We start from the raw sequence: 16,682 nt of genomic DNA, 5'->3' as shown, positions 1-16,682 counted from the left end.
TTTTATTCACAGCAGAACATAGAAAAGATAAAATATGTAAGATGGGCTTGTATGTGTTCAGTCTCTGCTGTGAGGAGTCTTTCTCTTCATGGACAAAAATGCTCCTGCAGTGTTGAATTGATCTGATGCAACTTTTCACTTTTGCAAAACTGATGTGATTCACACTGATTTAAACTGATTGGAGATGGACATTCATTTGTAACTCTAGCTCATTCCACATATTTATATTTGCAGTTTGCTGAATTTACCCGAATGTATTCACACAATTTAAATATACTTTTTTTTTAAATGGCAGATTTCCCCTTAATTTAAAAACCGTCCCCATCCACCTCATGCTCAGCTGATCCTGCTTCCTACTGTAAAACTCTTGAAAATACAAACTTTAGCTTCAGATCAATCAGACTTCTTCCAGTAAAGTGTCAGTTTGTGCAGGATTTTCCTTGAAGATGTGCTGGCAGTGTTTCGCACTGCTGACTCGTACTGTGGTTCAATCCCTGTTCAGCTTTGTGGTTGACACATAAGCTCCCGGTAACATGGTTCTGGTATGAAGTTGGCTGATTGGACAAAAACTTCTTCCTTTCACAAGGCTATCTATCAAAATCTGTCCCCTTTTACCCTTCACTGCTCCCAAATCAACACAATTACTGGCGCTAACTCCTAGAATTAGTTCTTAAAGTCACACATCAGTCTGTTTTTGGGAGGACTTTTTGGTTTGTGGTTAAAAAAAAGTATAAACTTTCAAGAGTGAAGCGAAATCATTTGAAGTTGTGACACTGAGCATAAAGGCTACATGTGTGAAAGGTAACAAAACTGGTGCATGTAGAGAAAGAAGTGCAGCATTTTGATCCTGTTGTTTTAACTATCACATCGCTGATGTGCTCATACATGAAAGTGCGATCTTACCCTAACACAAAGCTTCTCAAACTTTGTCTGGCATGCCCACATTGCAGAAGTGGGGGAAAAAATAGGCTAACACCCCACTTTTTTTTTTTTTTAAAAAGTACAAAATAAACTGGATTTTTGTGACATAAAGATCAGCACGACTGTGCTATTTTATTTTCTCTTTAGCAGTTGTATTTGTTTAAATTACAATAGTTTCACTCTTTGATAAAAGATGTAAGAGAGGTTGGGTTTCTCAGGGATCCTTATCTTTCTGCCACAGTCCTCATCTTGTCCATTTACAACATTGCAGAGCCATGAAACACTCGATCCACATTTGCCTTTATTAGACGAAGACATATTGTGAAAGAAAAGAATGACATGCAAGAGGTCCAGCCAGCAACGCTATACTAATTCCAGTTTTACCAATAGCGTATAACACCTACCAGTCAGGTTCCCACAAAGGAAGAGCTACTGTCATGATGCTGATGTGGTAAGACCAGCCAGTGCCTTCATACATGTGGACCCAAAGGACCTGAAAGCTGCTGGTCCTTTACCAGGTATGACCCAGGTGCTCCTCCTGGATTTTCAACTGTATGTTTGCAGGACTTTCACCTCCTTCCTGCTTGTGCTGTAATTTCTCAACACTGAATGTTTTGCATTCACTGTTATAGAGACTAGTGTGCAGAATTAGAAATAGGCAGGTTCTAGGGTAGTCTTTCTTTACCTTGTATGAAACTGGCCAATCACAGTTGATGATAATTCTCTGGGAGGTCTCACTAAATTAGCTACGACTACAGTGATACTGGATTCTCTTCTGTACCGATCTATGGAGTACCCCATCGCTCCAGATGAGTCACGTTCTATATTCAGAACCTATAATATAATCATACCACAGTCATGCTGACAATAACCAACTATACTCCCTGATCCAGGCAGATCTAATTCCCTTCTTCATTGTAAGATTCAAAATCCTTCAGCTAGAGCAAAATAAAAAAATAAGGCTTGAATCTTTTGCTGTGCAGCCAGGTTTCCATCATAGTCACTGCCCTTTGTCTTCTCATATAAAATGTTAATCTGTGGTTTAAAACATAGACTGTATACAAAATGTGGACCACCACCATTTGTTTTGGACTAAACATTAGCATTTGTCTACAGCCATGATGGTTTTGGGTAAAGAGTTAACCATACCGAGCAGAAAAAACAGCTCCAAAATGATGTTTCTGATGCTGCTTTGAGTTATCTCTTCAGTATCACACAGATGTCCTTGTTAGATTTTCTAGCAAGCTAAAGTTTGTGTTCAAGAAATATTTTCTACCATCTTTTTATTGATTAAGATGAAACGCACAAAAAATAAAAAGCCTTAAGCCTTGACTCGGATCCCTGACCTCTTTTACATCCACCTCTTGTCCTGTTGAGCTAATTAGCTTCAGAAGTTAAAAAGGAGCATTCCTAAGTTTATGCTGCTGACAGGTTGTGGATAACTGAATCAGAATCAGATGCATTTAGTTTAATTTTATTTATATAGTTCCATTTCACAACAGTCACCTCAAGGTGCTTTATATTTTAAGGTAAAGACTTTACAATAACTTAAAGAAATCCCAACAATCACACAACATATGAGCAAAAGATGATGCATTAAGTTCACCATGTCACAAATGAATTACACTTGAGATGTACCAAACTGTTAGTGGCTTAAAGACATTTTACTTATATATTTTATTTAAATGGCTCTTTTTATACTAGTCTGTGTGCATGGAGAAGATACTCTATGTGCATCTGCTGATTTCTGATTTATTGATTAGCATTCAAATATCTCAGTGAATACAGAATAAAGATCTACCACAAAGCAAGAAAGCACGAGACAAGGCTAATTAAAAAGGTATTGGCTGAAGCATATGCTCATTACACCAACCCTTTTAACAAAAGATCTTTAAGCACGCAGCTCATGTACACAGGGCTGGAAGCAAAGAGTAAAACAAAACAAAGCAAACAAACAAAAAACAAAAATTTCCACCTTAGATAAGTAACTACAATAAATTAAATGTCATTAACATAATCAAAGCAAAACAACCAAGAGTTTCAGTATTATTATTTTTGCTCTTCTCTTTATTGATTTATGCTCACAGCACAACCACGTGCTCAGCATTTTAGTTAAAAAAGACAAAACAAACAAACAAAAGCACAAATGCATTGGATTCCTTCTTTGCAACATCAACATCAGCCTGTCTACGGTGCATGTTCTGCTATTGAACTGCGGCCATTTATGACCAGAGAGCCGATGTCAGGGTTTCAACCATGTTTGCTGAGTGTGTAGCAGAGATGTTATAGTACTAAGTTATCAGCTTATGTTAGTAAAAATGATCAGCAAGATGCAGCTACAAACTGGAGTACTGTGCAGACCACATATGCAGCAGTGCTAAGTAAGAAGTTTTTGTTTTACTAGACTAAAACAAAAACTTCTTGGATAGCCTTTAACACACGACAGTCCACAATATTTGCCAAATCATTGCATTAATAAAGAATTGCTGTTCAGTTAGATGAGGTGAAGCCACCGAGAAGTTTAAAATATATTTGCATAATAAATAAATAAATTGCATAAAATAAATATTTGGCATGATTAAATTTGGGTATCACTGGTAATTGGCCCAAGTTAAAATAGGTAAGTTGTACAAAATAAGTAAAAATATTCAAAATAAATGTTTGTACAGTTTTTCGTACCGCTTTGTTTCCTCAGTGAAATGTCTCATTATCAGTCTATCGCTTTCAATGCCAGAACTGTAAGAAATCCTTTTCTCTATAGATGGCACCTCTGCACTGTCACAGGCTACAGCAGGTCGATGGTGTGGTGTTAATTACTGCCGGGATCTCCTCTGGAGCAGGTAGCTTATCGCTCAAGGGCTCCGACCGGGGAGGTGTCAGGGGACAGCGTTTTCAGTGCGGGAATCGAACCAAAGACACAGCCTGGTTTTGTGTTTTAAAGTGTGTGTAAACGATATTTCTATAGAAATACATGTCATTATGAGCGGGAGTGATTAATACGATTAAAGAGGAGCCTGTCAGTGTGTAAATAAACTGGAACGTCTTTGACAGCCTCCACCCCAGGAGCCTATAATGTTACCGGAAACAGCCGAACACAGCCGACGCCTCCCGAGGGTGTGTGTGTGGACAAAGTGTTAGGGATGCTGCTCTTTCAGAGCGCGGCTACCGCGGACGGTCAGGGAGCAGACCGCTGGCTTACCGGGAACACTAACCAACGCTGAGGCGGGGGAAGCTCCACGCACAGCGGCAGCTGAGCGGAGGATTTACCTGACGCTCCGCACGGTGCATTTACGGACCTTTTTCTTATCCACCTCGGGGAATTAGACCAAGTGCTGTGGGACTGGAGGAATTCCAAGACTCTTTGCTAACTGTCTGTAATCTTGGGACCCCCGTGCGTATCATTTCTTCAACATCTTCTCCGAAATGCAAACGTCTAGGAAACCCTAGAACATGGTGAGTTTGAAGGTCTTTTTTCCTTTTAAACTGCTTTTTCGTGGAAAGTGTCACAAATGGAAGAAACGCAGCGCTGTGTGGTGACAGCTGTTAGAGAGGAGCGTCCTGCAGAATGGACACACTGAAGGCGAGAACGAATTTTGTATTCACACAAGTCCGTCAACTCTCACTCACACCTGACAATGCAGTCTGCACAGAGGGAGCACAACAACCCCAAACTATTTTTTAATCTATAAGAAGCATATAGAAATCATCTTTAAATGAAACAACAAACCCTGTCTCCAAAATCTCAATTGAATAATTTAATGTAAATGTGAGAATTATATAAATGTAGCGTATCATATGTCGTGCAGGTACAGTATGAATGATGAATACTGAATTACAGTCATCTTTTTTACCATTTATTTGTAAATTATATATGCATTATATATTATTTGTATATTATACATGCGTTTCTGGTAGATGATCATATTGCTGATACAGTTGTGAAAGTGTTGCTCACATTTTATGGAAATATTTGCGCTGTCACGAATTACAAGACTGTCACAATAGTTTTTCTCTATGGTGCGCTGTTATTTTTGGAATCAGGGGTTTTTAAATGCAGTTTGATGGGAGCATCTCTCCGTATAATGGCACAGTTGTTCTGGGCACTGAAAATCTTTGCAAGTCAGGGCACTGCTCCGTGTCCTTTTGTATAAGATGTCATTTCCGCAGCAAGCTGTGCAGCACCCTCATTAATCGATCATTAGTTAAGTTACCTTATTAGTTTCATTAATTGCAGACTCACAAGTCTGAGCTTTCTGTTTAGACGGTGCCTTGGTGACATTAATTAAAACGTACAGTTTAATGCGTTTTGCACGATTATGATAAATGCACGTGTGAGAATAGAGCGACCTGCGGACTTGTTAACGGAACATTTTAGTGTGAAACGGTTAAATGTGCCAAAGCATTACGTGAGTGGGCTCGCTTTCTGAAAAATATTGGTGTAATACAGGCCTAGTTCGTGCACAAGTCTTTCAGTATTCTACTCTACACGTAAATTCAGTCTCGGCTCTGTTGTGGCGTCTGTGGCAGCCCGCGTGTTCGCATCCTTATTATCGCACGGCTTCATACTCAGCCTTCATTCTTCTGGCAGTTTCCTAAAACAAGAATAGCGAACTGTCCTGTTCGTGCTACTGATGCAAAAAATCCAATTCCTGCAAGACTAAAAAAGGGCAAAAGAGGCAAAAGAAGAGGGATGGGAGTGCATGACTTGGTGTGACAGAGTGATAATTGGCTGTCAGCTCACCTGGATTTGACGGAGCTCTAATTAGGCTGGATGGAAAACAGAGACCGAGTGAGGCGGGCGGAGTGAAGGAGTGCAACAGATGGAGGGAAAAGGGGTGAGGACGGGGATGCTGGATAGCAGGTGGAGTCACAGAAGCAAGATGCAGAGAGAGAAGACGTGGAGGGAGTGTATTCTTTGTATGTGTGTTGCTCATAAATGCATCAGCTGAAAGCCAGCACTGTGAGTCTGCGTGTTTGTGTGTTGCTCCTCTCACCCTAGTGAAAGCAGCAGGAGGCTTGGCCCTGAATGCTGAATGCTTCACTGCTACACACACATGCATATACGCACGCACACGCCGGTGGCATTTATAGGATTTCGTAAATTGGGTGGCACAAGGGGGCCCAAGAACATCAGATTAGAAATGAATACAGTTTAGAAAATTGGTTTAGAAAACAGCGAGCATCATTTTCAGGCTAATATGCAGCTCTGTGCCCTTGTACAGATGCATTACATGAAAAGTGACATTGCCCAAAAGTTTAAATGTTGTTTCACAAAACAAGAAATTAGACTCTACATGAGTAAATGTCATGCAGCCACATATACAAAAAGACTTGGCATTAAAATAAAGTACTGAAACTAAACATGCTTCCAAACTACGTTCAAACGGCGTGCAGGCACACTGGTTGCACAGCAGCTGTGCAGCTTCTGGCTTCCTGGCAATTAATCAGCAGGTTTTTTTCCCTACATAAACTGACAAATAATAACCATCTAAAGCTGTTTCTGCATCAGTTAAAAAGTTCACTCAGACACCAATTAAAACATTCTTTCCATTCTATCAGTCACATTTTCACATATGAATTTTTCTGATTTCTGTCGCCATTTGTGAAAGACATGAATGGATTTTTTTTTCTCTTTTGCGGCTACTTCCCAGAAGCTGTAGCTTTGAATGACTCCAGGACCTTACTGTCAACTGCCACATGGCTGTTCCCTCAAAAAAAGGTCAGATGAAGCTATTCACAGCACTGCAGGTTTTCAGCTTGCACTCTTCAGAATTGCTAATTATTATTATATTATTATAAAAAACTCGGTTTGAAGGGCTAAAAGTTTGCACATTGCACTTTGTCTGGCAAAGAAGGCAGAAACAACGTCACATTTCTTTATTTGTGTTTATAGCTTGGCACAAATCAAGAAGGGCTTCAGCGGATTAAGTTCAGGTCTGGAACCCAGAATTAGCTGTTCCATCAACCACATGAGCAATGTTACAAATACAGCAACATAAATCCAGCAGGATGCACCACACACACACACACACACACACACACACACACACACAATCAGTTGTATGGACGTAGTAATAAAATCTATAGACAAAATCAGTAACAATATGTAAAACCATAAGTCATCCAATATAAATATAAAAACTATTGACTTATTTTGGTCAGACAAGTATGTCATATTTCAATCATACACATCTTTTTCATTAAGTTATTCACCAAAAATGTCAAATGTGATATTCTGCTGTGGAAAAACGTAACTGCAGCATCATCGTTTCTGAACAGCTGACGTCATCTTGTTGAAACTTTTGGGCAATCTTGATATTTTTCAGTTTGAGGGTTTACTCCAATGTACTTTACAGAGTTGCTAAAAAGTTTTTTCTTATCGTTAACTAAAACTAACAATACTTTTTAGGTGATTAAACAAGAAAAAAAAAATAAGAAAAAACCTGAAAACTAACTGAAATGTTACATTTATAAAACTCCCTAAAATAAAATAATAAATAGACGTTACATTTCTTTAGAATTAGGTTTTGTAAATTTGGTCAAATTTGTCAGCAGCCAATTTGCCAGCCTGAGGAAGCTTCCCCTGACAAGCAAATCAAAAGTAACAGCGAAAACTATTCAAAAACTAAAGCTGAACATTTTGAAATAATCAAATCTAAGCTCTGGAAAACTGCCTACTCTGGAATCTAGCTAAAACTAATCTAAATTACAAAGAAAAACCCTGAAGTCTATCAAAGTTTGCTTTGGACTTCATCAAACATGCCTGCTGTTAGGTCAGGACACTCTTTGATTCCTCTGTCCAGAGCACATTATTCTGAAAGGCCTGGTCTTTGTATGTTCATGAGTTTTGGAAGTACCTTTGTTCTCTTTGGACCTCAAAGGCTTTTTTCCTGAAATTCCATGAAAGTCAAATTTATGCAGTGCTTTTCTCATAGTAGATGTATCTTCTTTGGCACCTGCAGCTTCAGAGTCACCTACAAAGGATGTGAAGACATTTTCGAGATCTTGGTGATTTCTTTTTGCATCAGTTTATCTGGTCACGGGCAGAACCTTGTGGAACAAAGTGAGAGCCGCTTTAGATGTACTTGAAGATTATTTCTTTCAGTGAATTTATTTTACAATTTTAGGAGAGCTCTTTAGAGTGCCAAAGATAGCCAAGTGGTCAAATGTTTAAATAAATTCACTCCGTAATCACTGGTGCCTAACCTGATAGCAGTACATTTACTTTTCAAAGTCGTTATAAGTGTTGTTTTTAACTGTGTCACTGATTGGATATAATAGCTTTATCTGTAGGCACTGTTTCACCGAGGGTCGAGTGCTTGTTCACATGCGTATGAAAGAGGCGACATTTTCAATTACAACATGTTGTTTTTTGTCCTCGACCTTTAAATCCAACTCAAAGCTTTTTTCTGAATTAGATCTTCTACTAGTGGCAAAGAATGTTATATAGAAGTTTATAATAGAAAAGGCAGCAGCCATGTCCTATGTTAATGGCTTTGTGGCTCTCTAACTACATCATCTCACTTCCTCTTCAGTCATAATTACTAAGACCATTAGAGAGTAGGCCTAAATAACTCTTAATGCTAATTCATGACATGGTTTAGTAGAACTCTATATGGAAAAAAACTATGTATATATATATATATATATATATATATATATATATATATACACAGTTGAAAAGTGACATAAAAAGCCCTCGATGGAATATTAATTTACTAATGTAAAATAAATTAACTGCTTTTAAAATGTCAAGATAAGAGAGTCGTTTCTTAATCACACTTTTTGAAAACAAGATTGATTGAAAACCAGATGTTTTTGTTAGATGAGATTAAATAAGTTCACATATCACATAATCTGGGATTCTTTGTCTTGATCACAGCTCCATCCGAGACTCTAGCTGCTGGTATTACAGCTAAATGTAGGCTGGCTCCCCTCCATTCCTGCTCACACTCAGCCATCCTCTGCACATTGATAAATTGTGTGTAATTTCAGGGATGAACAAGCATGAAAACATATGGGTGGAAAGGGCTGCTATGTTTTGGCATTCTGTATATACAGCTATTTTATCCAGGTTAGAGAGACAAGAGGACTAACCAGGGCCGTGCTCAAACAGTTCTTTACAGTGACTTTATAGCTCTATTTTTAATGAATTTGAAACACTTTTTAAACAAATTCTATTCATCCATCGATCTGTGATATTCAACATGACAGCTGCTATCATGAAACCTATACTAGATGAAATAATCTATTAACTCGTGTAAATATTAGAGATTCAAGAAGTGGTATGATAATTAAAACATCAATCAACAAAAATGATTTTCTTTTTCCAAAATACAAAACACACACACACACACACACACACACACACACACACACACACACAGGAAGTCTTTTTAAACAGTCTGCTGATGTAGGTGCCCAAGTTCAGTGACCTCTAGTGGCCATGTGAATAAGTGCATATAAAATTGTCCCTTCCATGAACTTGGTAGAAACACTGGAATCATCCCTACATACGGTTTGGAACAGTGACAGTGGTTGGCTACAACGATGCAGTTATTCAGTTGAACGGCTTTTTTTCATTTTATATGACACAATTAAATCAAAGTATAATGAGAAAATGTTCATTGCTGCAACTTAAATTGCTTATATTGTAGATACTACAGGCTAATGTGTTATAGAGCTCAGTGTCTTCTGATCTCTCATTGTCATCCACCTGATACCAAGATGGCTGCTGACTGGTCTTGCATTTCTTGGAGGAAAGATATATTTTCTGCAAACCCGTCGTATTGCACGATCTGATAGCCGCTTGTTGGTGTTGTTCCTTTGTCGTCATAAATGAACCAATGACGTTGTCTTAGCGTTCAGTTAGCCAAGATTAGCCAAGAAGTTAGCTATTGCCTAAAACCTGAATTTGGCTAACAGAAAACTTAACTTGATATTATATTTATTATATTGAATAAATTAATCAAGAAAATAAATGCAATATTTACACTTTGGTGTAGGAGACTTTTTTTTTAAAGGGCTTTTTTTTCTTTTTTTCCCACATTGCAAAGCTGCGACATCACAGCAACCTGATTGGTCAGTTGCAATGTTGGTGGACCAGTATTACTATGATAATGCAAGAACCACACCAACACGTGTTCATCAGTGAAATCTAGGTGCTTTTACTGTAAATGTATTTTTCAACTTTGGATTGAGCCATTGCCCACTTCCTATGCTAGGCTAGTCTAACCACATCCTGCCTCCACCTGCAGCTCTCATTGACCTGAAACTGACCCAGAGCGGTCTCCTACAGTCTCCTGCCTGGTATGGATTGATGCCTCTGCTTCTCAGCATTAGTCCCATAAACCTAAATGTGCAAAATGTACAAATACATCACTCTTCTTTGATTTTATTGTTTTTATTTTTAATTAAAAAAAAAAAAAAAAAAAAATTAAGGCAATTTGATTAAATCTGAGATGACAAACAGGCCAAGCAGATGGAGAATCTTACTTGGTTTCATCTCCTTGTTGACAGTTTCTTGAAAAGTCTCCAAGAACACATCTCCCCACTCTGCTGTCTCCACGGGCATCAACTCATTATCATCCTGTGTCATAGACCAGAGCAGGAAGACCTGAGATTGTACTGTCTTAAAACAGTGCCTTGTGTGGGTCTTAAAACCTGCTGTGTGAAATCATGAAAGACGTTTTCACTCCTGGGACCACTCTCTGGGCCCGAACCCAAAAGATTCCTGTACATCCTTCCCTCAGCAGAAACACCGGTTTTTCCTTCTTTCCTCCTGTGAACATGAAAGAGAACAGATGCTTGGCTCTGTTTTTATTTGTCTGGAGCCACAGTTGCTTTAAGAATGAGATCAGATTACAGCAGGTTGCATTTCCTGCTGCAGCACCTTCAAAGATAAACATGTTTCTTAATCATAAGCTTTGTAACAACACAGACGGCTGCTCCCTGCTATCATCCCATCTCATCTGTCTGTAGTATACACCAGTTGTTTATGGGTGTTTTCTGCCAAACTACAGCTGAGGCGGAGAAATGTGATGAATGCAGTTTGTTTGCCTGTTTGTCAGCACAAGAACAACCAAGCTGAATTTCATCAACTGTGGAGGGGAGGCGAAAAACCCACCCACATCTCGTGTGGATCACGATGATTTTCTCTAAAGCTGCAAAGTAGGACAGTGTCCTTCTAGTGAGGTACTGTATAAGGAAAAGCTCTTTTTTATTTATTACCTTCAAAGGAAATGTGTGTTTAATATAAAACATAATGTTATTGTTGGCGCTAATTTCAAAAAGGAAAAATATTCAATATTAAAAAATCAACAGTTATGCAGTAAAGTCATTGATAGTTTCTTTGTTTCATCATCGTACGTTAGAGGTGTCACAGCTCTAAAAACAAGACTTAAGCTGCTAACTAATTTTAAGGTCTTGTGTCTGGGTTCAGTTTTAACTTCGGGGAACTGAGAGTCCTGAAAGTAGTAATTTTGTGGTAAACACAACGCGTCTCTGCAGAGAAGAAAACTGATAAGATAGCAACAGGCTGTTTGGCTTCCTGTGGACATGATTGGATGCGAGTTCAGCTTGTCTCTTGTGTGCTGTGGCATTGTTCCTGTGCTGATTGACCCATCTACTGCACAGTCCAGTTTGTCTCCTTTCATTCCCACAATAGAACTGCAGTACAATAGCCAGGTTTTTCATTCAGACTCTCTATTATTTTCTGTTCAGCTAAAGAGTGGCTGCAGTGTTGTTGTTTTATTTCAGCTCAGACTGGGAGCAAGATCCTATCAGCACTGACAGCCCTGTGATTTGCCCACTGTGACACAGGATATTTTCTGGTATCAAAAATGACCTCTGTTATGGGTATTTGGCTTGTGTGGGTTTTGTGCACGCTGCAGATACTGTATTCATCATCGAAGCAAGAAGGAACAACCCGCAGAGAGAGTCTTCACAAATCCAGAGTCATCTGACTTAAACGCACACTCAGATTACCTGCCATACATCCTAGTGACATCAGGTGGTACTCGTATCATTAACGCAAAAAATCATGCACAGAAATTACGGCTGGGTCACAAATAAAAGGAAATGTGAAAATGATTTATTGAGGTGCTGGGCCACCGTGCACCTCCAGGGGAGTTTTAGTGCTCCTTTATTTTTCAGGTTTCTCAGCTCTGCTGGAGGGATGGAGCTTTCAGTGTGCTCAGGATTACTTCTTTGCTTTTTGCAGATGTTGTGGTCCTTCTTTTTTCATCATGCAGCCTGACCTCCAGCCTGTGCCTGTGTGGCAGGCATCTATGAGGATTAGCACTTCTAAATCAGATGCCCAAGGGTGGAGCACCCACTCCAGGGTTGGAGATTACTTGTTGCCAGAAGAGTGTAGGGTAGTAACCAAAAGAATAAGAAGGTTAAGACTTCTTCTGTAGGGTGTCTAGGTCCATCCTTAAAAATTGGGTAAACGAATTAAGAATAGCTAACCATTTAATCATCAGGAGATTTATCACTCCATTAATTATCACCCTTTCAGTTTGCATGGTCAGTAGTAATGACACTTCATCTGAAAAAGCTCTGCTATGACCTGCCATGGGTCCTCCTCCTGTGCACATGCTGGTCTTCAAGTTGTGCTGTATCTGTTCTGTCTGTCAGTTATGGCTCCATCACATGCCCGTACTGCTGTCAGAATGATAAGCTGCTCTTTACTGCAGTGCATCAATTAATAAGGCTTCAGAGGCTGATAGCTGAGCTGCCGGATAATGCCACATATACTTGGAAGATATTTGAAATTATGGAAAGGAATATAATGTGAAATTTAGAGTAGATACAGACATTAAAAATCATCACCTCAGTGCCTTTCTCCTTAGTAAAGCCATTCTGCTGCTCTGCTCCAAACTGCTGGATGTTATGGATGAATAGGTTCTAGTGTTGGAACTGTGACCTGGATGTGCCCCTAGATGCTGTCTGAATGTAAAACCTTTCCTCATCATCAGCTCAAGGCTATCACTGGATCAAAGTAACACAGTCTTTAGAGTAATTATTGACCCCACAGTTGCATTTGGAGGATAATTCCTTCATGCCTTCAGTAATCGCGAGGCAGCTGAAGTGTTTTAAATCCAAACTCATTTCAAATTTAGAAATATTTTTATTTATGTCAAATCACTGGCTGCTTGTAAGTTTGGGTGACTGGTTAAACTCAGTGGAAAAATTCTACTATATTGCACAAATGTAGTTAAGGCTACATTTAGTTAGTTCTTATAGAAAATATGATGAAATTAGTGGCAAATAAAAATGAAAATGGGGGTCTGTGTATAATAATTCCTAATAGTTAATACAATACTTTTGTTTAACCCCTGAATCTGACATCTTCTATGTGTCATTCATTGGATCAATCCCATATTATTGGTTCTTGTCCATGTCTTGTTCCAGTAGCCCACGTCTCATCAGTATGACCTGTTTCCTAAATACCTGTTGGACCTTGTCTAGTCAGTCCAGATCAGTATGGCTTCAGTTATGCATCTCCTGCTCATGCTTGTGGTTCACATTGTTAATATGAGGAGATTTGGACGGAGGTACAAGAATGAATGTCTACAGCCATGTGTAAAACACGATGGGAGAGCATTTCAGCTCGTGGTGTTGAAGCTCCTGCTAGAATAGATGGAATTATGAATGCCATAGACCACTGTCAAATTTTCATCCACAATGCAACAGTATCTGAGAAGTTTTTCAAGATGACGATGACCCAAACACATTGTCAGTGCAGGAAAAACATACCTGGACCCCCCCCGCCCCCCCACAGTGGAACACTATCAGTTGGCCTAACCAGAGCCTGGGCCTAAGCTCATTAGAAGTATACTTATATACTGTTTTTCCATTTCCATTAATAATTAATACAAAGAAATTAGGTCTGACTGGAGACTTGTGCACAGTTCTCTCTGAAGCTCCACTCTTACTCTTTAATCCTTTTAGTACAGTTTCTTTCATGATCCTCCAGACAATTTCTTTGCTTGAGAAAAGAATGCATGTGTGTAATACACCAAATATCGAACGTGTGCTTTTACTGCTTTGGTGTATTTGGGATCATTGTTCGCGAGTAGCAGACATTGTAGTGGCCAGAGAGGGGGCTAAATCTTAGGGTAAAGCTATCCACCCTACAAAATGCCAACTGTACACACAAAAGACACGACAACTTTCAGCATAAAGAGAAAGAAGGTAGACCCGGCAGGTAAGAATTTACTTTTCTTTCTTTTTAATAGTTCATTTTACTGCACATTTTACAAAAACATCTAGCTGGTTCTGAAGTAAATGAATTATCTGGAGGATCGTGAAAGAAACTAATAAAGGATTTAAAGGTAACACTGGAGCTTCAGTACTAATCTTCACCATGGTAACAGGTAAATAAAGAACTGACTGTCTATTTAATGTGAAGCAGGATGCAATAATTTATAACAGCAAAAGGTTACCTTCACTAAGCAAGCTGCTGCAGAAACTGACTCAGATTTTAAGCACTTTTCAGTTTCTGGAAGTTTTCCTCAGCTTATCGTCTTTCCCTACAAATGTAATGTCACAGGGATGCAGTACACCTCATCAATCTTTTTTCTGGCTGTTCCTGACCAGCAGACATCTGAAGGCGTGCCAAAATATGAATAAATGTCCCCAACAGCCTCTATGTACTACAAAACAGGTGGTACACTTTTGACTGTCAGTTGTTTCTTGACATTTTTACGACAGTCTGACAAGTAACTGTTGGAAAAAGATGATCTATGATATTAATATGAAAATGAGCAGTTGTGCTTTCCATTAAAATGAGTACAACTGTTGTTATTGTTTCGTTTCTTATTTTGTCTGGGCTCAATCCCACATAGCAGACACAGTATTTTTTAATGAATGTCCTTCACAACAGCCTGCCAGTTATTTGCACTAGGCCATGTGGTTGCATCCTCAAGTCGTTCCAAACCCCGGCTCGAGTCCAGCCGCCATGCAGACCTGCTGCTGAAGCTCTGAGCTCGAGCTCTGCAGGAAAACAAATGCTTCTGACAAGCAAACATGGCCACCAGCAGCTATTAGAGAGTCAAAGCTTTGCCCGGTAAAAACACAAGAGGGAGATTAATTTACATGAATGGACCATGAATTATTTACATTGTTCCTATTTTTGGTGTAACACCGTAAGGCCTTGATATCGGAATTAAATTTTTATTGCACAAAATGTGAGATTTTTCTATTTCTAGTTAATATTTCATTAATAATAGATGACTTGGGTTTATCTGACACGGGATTCGTAAAGCTTATAGGGATTTTTCTTCCAAGTGATTTGTCTTTCAGCATTAACCCGGACATTTAACGGTTATTACTGTTATGTTACATGCGACATGGTGACTAAATGAAAAATGATTAAAAGGTGGATTCTCCCAACATTTTTTATTTTTAGTTTTTATTGTTTTGGTAGAGTTGATTGTGATTCCAAATCACATGTGGAAGCCAGGCAGGTAATTATGATGCAACCAGCTGTTAGAAGAGTGTAAGAAGTATTTTTAGGGAGTTTTAACATTCCCTTTTGCATTCCTAAATTAAATCCAATTTTCATATATATGATATTGTTTCAGAAGCGTTAGATTTTAGCACATTTTAATTGAATTAAAATGACTCTGCACTGATAGCTTTACAAATAAAAACTAAATATAAATTAAATATCTGCAAAGTGTCAAATAATGAAACAGTGGTAAGAAAAAAACTTGAAATGCTCACCTTCTGTTTTTCTGCTCTCTGGTTGCTGCCAGTTGAAATTGATTCCCTTACATGGTTTGAGGAAAGGCGTTGCTCCCTGCCCATTTACTCACGCTCTGACTGATTTGGATGTTCTTTTCAAATATTCGACTGAAATGTTCTTCTGTTGTGAAGAAACTTTGTCTTTCCTAGACAGCACGAGACACTCGTAGACAGACCCGAGGGTTCTCTTTCTTGGACTAACAACACCCAAAAGCCGTTTGTTTGTCCGCACAATTCCCCAAAGGAATTTTTCACCAAGTGTTTTCAGTGAAGTTAATGGTGTAAGACACGGTTGTTCCATCTATAAATGGCTCAAAGGAGTCAGAAGCAAAATCTATAAATAACACATGATTAAGATGTTTTTCTTATATTGATAATTACATAGAACGGCTTATGACTACTTATTATGATGAAGACAAAGGAAACAGGCTGGGGAGGTGATTTTATGTTGATGTTATAAAGTTGAAGATTATATTCAATATGCCAAATATTATTTTTAGCAACAAAAACAAAGTACTGTAAGTAACTTGGGCCATTAATTATTTGCTGGAAGTAGGAGGAGCTAAATGAAGGCAATTGCAGCTTTTTTTATAATGTGGGTCATATTATGGGCCAAACTAAAATAAGACATTACCTGCTGCACAGCTGTTACTGCACATTTTTTCCCTCCAGCTTTTATTGAGAATAAATAAATACCTTGTCTGAAAGACCTCTGCTTTCATTATCAGTTTAATAACACGGGTTTAAGCAGCAGTCATGTATAGTCACAGTGTAGTCCTCTCTACTCTTTTTTTAATCCAAGTGGGTTTGTGTTCACAGAATAAACATGGTCTATAATTACCACTCTGTGGCTGAACTGCAGCTTGTCAGCTTCTTCTATGATCAGGGTCAGGACCACTTGTTTGCTTTACAAACAGCTGGTGTGCTGCCCAGCAGGAGAGCAGCTAATATTTCCCATCTTTCACGTGACTTTCACTTGTTGTCTGAAGGCTTTTAAAGTCCTCGTGTTT

At 38.8% G+C, this 16,682-nt stretch overlaps 1 protein-coding gene across 22 annotated transcripts in view; it reads left to right on the top strand.

Moving 5' to 3' along the window:
- The first annotated feature begins 3,784 nt into the window (after window positions 1-3,784).
- Window positions 3,785-16,682, top strand: part of ptprfa (protein tyrosine phosphatase receptor type Fa) — a 330,493-nt gene continuing 317,595 nt past the window's right edge. For 13 of the 22 annotated variants that reach the window (XM_019345881.2, XM_025899243.1, XM_025899240.1 and 10 more), the window contains exon 1: window positions 3,786-4,374. The gene's annotated coding sequence lies outside the window, so the exon portion shown is untranslated. Of the gene's footprint in view, window positions 4,375-6,572; window positions 6,641-16,682 lie in introns of all 22 variants that reach the window. The other 9 variants (XM_025899248.1, XM_025899247.1, XM_025899250.1 and 6 more) reach the window with 4 other exon arrangements.

This window comes from Oreochromis niloticus, linkage group LG15 (genome assembly GCF_001858045.2).
Source record: "Oreochromis niloticus isolate F11D_XX linkage group LG15, O_niloticus_UMD_NMBU, whole genome shotgun sequence".
In the NCBI taxonomy this organism is placed as follows: Eukaryota; Metazoa; Chordata; class Actinopteri; order Cichliformes; family Cichlidae; genus Oreochromis; species Oreochromis niloticus.
The sequence above is the reverse complement of the archived record's forward strand: the minus strand, read 5'-3'. Positions and strand labels throughout refer to the sequence as shown.